General features: G+C 36.4%; 1 long non-coding RNA gene across 1 annotated transcript; it reads right to left on the reverse strand.

The window, feature by feature from the left end:
• Positions 1-553: 553 nt before the first annotated feature.
• LOC308336718 lies at positions 554-3948 on the reverse strand. Its single transcript, XR_013966174.1, has 4 exons — positions 3853-3948; positions 2775-2855; positions 1833-1961; positions 554-1676 (listed from the first exon to the last, which is right to left on the reverse strand). It is a non-coding gene; the product is annotated as an uncharacterized lncRNA (long non-coding RNA).
• Positions 3949-4874: the final 926 nt, after the last annotated feature.

The raw sequence follows: 4874 nt of genomic DNA on the forward strand, positions 1-4874 counted from the left end.
GCCCTCTAACGTCTAACCTATATGTTATTTGGTTGTTGTATTTTGTGATGTGGAACCCCGAGAGTAGATGCCCTTTGACATAATCTTATGCGTCAGCTCATCGTCAACACGAGGGACGATATGCTGTTGATTTTCTTCTTTGTGTCCCCATTTAGACAGCCTTAAGTGACACGTGACGTGAACATTCACTGCGGTGATTTGAGCATTAGTAGGCTATAAATTAAGTAGTAACGCTCTTGTATTTAAGTATACTTTATGTTACAAATGTTCAAATAAACCGTACATTACCTGTTAAACTGTGAGGCATTGATAGACTATAACGTGTACATAATTACATTAAAACAAAATAGTTCAAATGACAGCATTCTGAATATGTATGCATTGCTGCCACCTGCTGGACGTTTACCGGTAATCCACAATAAGTATTAACTTGGTATTAAACAAATTAATGTTGAACATGAAATATATCCTTTTCAAATGAATTGCAGATTAATAATTTGATGAATTGCCATTTTGCTCTAGCTTGTAGAGCTGACAACAAATTTTACCCACGTTTTTACATTTGTAAACCTGATATGCTTCCATTTATGAATATAATCATGTGTGGTCTTGTAACACCATTTCTATACAATACAAAAGAATACAAGAATAAAATTGGTCATCAATTTCATTGCAATCAAGTGGTGTGAAGCTATCAATATCATGTCATGCTTTCAAGTGACAAAACTACACAGCGTGCTGAACATACAAATATCTCTTGGGCCCCATCGTTTAAGTTAAACTCCAACACCTTTTTTTTTTTTTTTTTTTTTACTTCTGTGGCTTCTATGTATTGCCTGCATTCACTCTAGGAGCTTGTATATCAAACACTACCACATACATGTTATTTATATAAATATACACACAAAAGTTGGTCCCTAAGTGAGAGTATATGAGACAATCCCGATGGATTTGTGGGTGCCAACAGCTGCTCCAATATAGGCCTACACCATACAAATATGTAGTATAAATACTATAAACATACACCTTCTCATTTCTGTCACATAGGCCTGCAAATAACAGATCAGTTTTATAATTAGTAGCCTACTTGTCTTTCAATGTTCACTTTCAACTATCAAAAAATAGTATACTGAGAATATATAGTTCGATCTGTGTTGGGTTCAGTTCATACTTTTTTTTCAGGGGGCGCTTTATGCTGTGGCACAAAGTTATCCTGTCACCACTGTTGATGAGCAAATGGGGAAAACTCTACATAACACAAATTATACAACCACCAAGATAATACTAGTGTGACTGTCAATACAATGTTTAATTTTACCTTAATGATGTGTAATTATATATACATGTACTAGGCTGTGAAAACACATCCTGTCAACATACCTGCAGATGGGTAACATACCTGCGTTACTCTTCTGAACAACCCTAATCACAAATATCATGTTTGTACACCAGTGGAAGATGACCTTGAGTATGTATACATGTCGGACAGAAAACCTGTAGAGATCAAAATGTGTGACATTGCGACACAATTTGAGCTTGTAGAAGGTATTCTTTTCCCATCTTCATGGAATGGAAACTGTCATGGCGAGGGAAGCTGACGTTTTCAGGGAGAAGCAGGCTCTTGTATGATGTTGGGGAGATGGTAAAAGGGATGTCATCTGCAGCAACCATGGCTCCTAGAATAAAGTAATTATCCATACAATACAAGTTAGTATAGCCTAGAAGATCAGGGGGGTAGCATTTGATGTCACAGCATAGAAAAAAATGCAAACAAAGTACTGTATGAGCCTATGAAATAGACAAAAACAAGTAATGTTTATTTGATGATCTACCATTCAATGACCTTCCCATCAACGGTGTCTTTGTTGAAGGTGGAACGTGCTGGGAAGCTGACGTTTTCAGGAGGGAGCAGGTGGTTGAATGAGACTGGTTGTGGTGTCATGCTTGTGCACAGATTACATCTGTATTTGAAGGAAAGGAGGAGACATGCACATAGAACAACTATAAAATTATATCCACATGAATTCATTTGTTGCATGTATGTTTATACTATTTATTTTGACTTATATATTGGAGCATATACGTATTAGTTACCGTTTTGGGTACACAATCCAACTATATAATAATAATGATATAAAAGGTGGACTTAAAGTAGTAACCCAGGCATTGTATGCTCACAAAGCCTGGCAGCACATCGTTGTGGATGTTGACCAAAGATCCACCAAAGTGGTTCAACTTAATTCCAGCAGGGACCACGATGTAGAAACCATTTTCTGATTATTATTTCTGTTATTTAGCATGATCAGTTTAACCCCTATGCTAATGGCACTACTGGTTGCCGACGGCCAGGTGGAAGTTCTTGCCACGTGTGCTCAGTACAAACTGATCTCCCAAATGTGTCTGTTGAGTTTAACTTATGATTTATTCTCTGCAGCCATTTTCCTATACAGCATACACATCAAATAACACAAAAGAAACAGTTGAACAAACACAGGCAACCAGCCGTCCTGAACACAGTGGAAAACTGTTTGTCTGCCACTGGCAACACCTCTGCCTGATTAGCAACCTGGGCTGGCCTTGACATTGACCAAGCTGCAGTGACATTGTTAATTAGTAAAACAGGAGGTCATAATGGCTCTTACACACGTTGTTGAATGTGACTTTGTACTTTATTCTATCCCTTTGTTTGTTGTGTTTTCTGTTATCTATGCTGCTGTACTGTCTGAAGGAAGTTTTACTAGTACTGTACACAAGATGTAATAATGAAGTACAACCTTGAACCCTTGAATGTGGTGTCATCTAGAGACAGCAGCTCCTTCCTAGATCACTGCTTCCTTGCAGTGCTCCACCACATGCTGTTGAAAAATCAAACATTGTTTTTACATTTCATAATGCATATAGTAGTCATGTGGCAAGGACCTTTCACTGTATCTCTCCAAATGGGACATAACACAGTCATATTACTGGAACTGCAATGATACAAGATTACTGTGCAAAAAAAATGTTTGCTTTTTACATGTTTGTAGTGTTTTCAGAGCCTTTTATGGGTGTCTCATATTGGATAGGATGTTCAAATCGAGGCAATATAATCACAATTGTATGAACAAAACAAATCCATGGATCTGGCTGGAACAGTCGATAGAGCGCTCGTCTTTTGACTGCTGCAAGGTTAAGGTTATTGCGGGCCAGGTCTGCTCATATGTTCTCTGTAATCAGAGAACATTTTAAAAGAACCAATTCAACATGTTGACAAGTGCAGAACACAACACAAATCTTCTAAAGGTATGGAAAGTAATAGTGATGCACAATATATCAGTGGCATATCAAAATATCCCTCAGATCGGTCTCAAAATAATCCAGATTAATTCCACAGATATTGATGACACAATAATAATGTGACCGATTGATCATCAATCTTAATTTGTACTCACAGAACAGCCATTCGGCCTGTCTCTGTCGCTTTTGTTTTGTGTTTTTATTTTTTAATAAAGTATATTTATTGGTTTTTTAAAGACAAACAGACATTATTGATTGATTTAATACGTTATTAACAGGCTTTGAGCCAAGCCAAGGTCTAGGCTTGTTTGTGGTCTTCTCAATTGTATCTGTTTTCATCATGTGCTTTCAACCAATCGACATACACATTGTATGGTAGACGGCATGGTAGGCTATGTATAGTTGAAAAGTTAACGTGGCGTTAGCTAGCCTTAGCGCTGCTACGCCACGGTGGCCACACAACTCAACACTCATAAATCAACATTCGACAAGAGCTACGGACCACGTTAAAACATTGTCTTTATGGTCTTTACCCATGATGTTACACATTTATTGATTATTTTGTGTTTATTTTACCATAATCTTGTCAAAGCGGTGCGTATCATAGAGCTATAAAGGAGGTAGCCCCTGCTGCAGCGGCAGCCTATGCATGACATAGTCGTTGTTTACTAGAGACTAGAGAGTCATCCATATCACTTCCGGTTCAAGGTTCATTTAATATCTATACTTTCATTGATGCATTGCTGCCACCTGCTGGACGTATTATCCGCAACCATCATATTACCATTGTTTAATGACAAAACCTTATTTCATTGATAGAATAATCAACACATTTGCAGTGATCTATCATAAGACCTTCTTTACTAAATGTCAACAGTTTTAACCATTGCAGTAATGCAAATGAAGTGCAGACTCATAATATACAATATTGTCATTTTGTCTATAGCTTGTAGAGCTGGCACAATAATAAATCACCCACTTCTTTACACTTTGATGTAAGAATAAAGTTGAATCTACCTATAGACATACAATATTAGGCTGAATCATTTAATTGTCATCCTTGCATCTGTGCTGCAGACCGTTTTATTTGTTCTGTCAAGTTCAAGCTCTTTTATTATGCTTAAGTTACATTTCACAAAACAGTTGTATAAATTCTACAAATACTTTTGTGATCATTGTGTTTATGCTTTTAAAGATAGGCCTATATGCTATTTGAACCTTCTTTTTACATGTAAAAGTATGCTATTCAATACAATTTCTGTTAAGCTCATGAATGCTTTTATATGTATACTTGATTGATTGACTTTTCTTTTTTTTACCTTTTCTTAATTCATCAAGAATACATTGTATGCTTCATACATTACAAATCATTAGTAGACAGTAATACTTTACTTACTTTACCACTTTTTGGGCATCATACTACTTCCACATACTTTATTCCGCTTTATGCAGGTATTTATGCTTATTCTTTTTACAATTTTTTATACATTCTTTTTTTTTTTACTTTTCCTTCAGCTTTAATACATTTTCTACTGTACATTATATACATTGCGTCTTTTGGCGAGCCCACACAGTTTCCGTAGGGAACTGCTTTCTAG

Source organism: Protomyctophum bolini (assembly GCF_963924005.1).
Source record: "Protomyctophum bolini genome assembly, chromosome: 21".
Lineage (NCBI taxonomy): Eukaryota > Metazoa > Chordata > Actinopteri > Myctophiformes > Myctophidae > Protomyctophum > Protomyctophum bolini.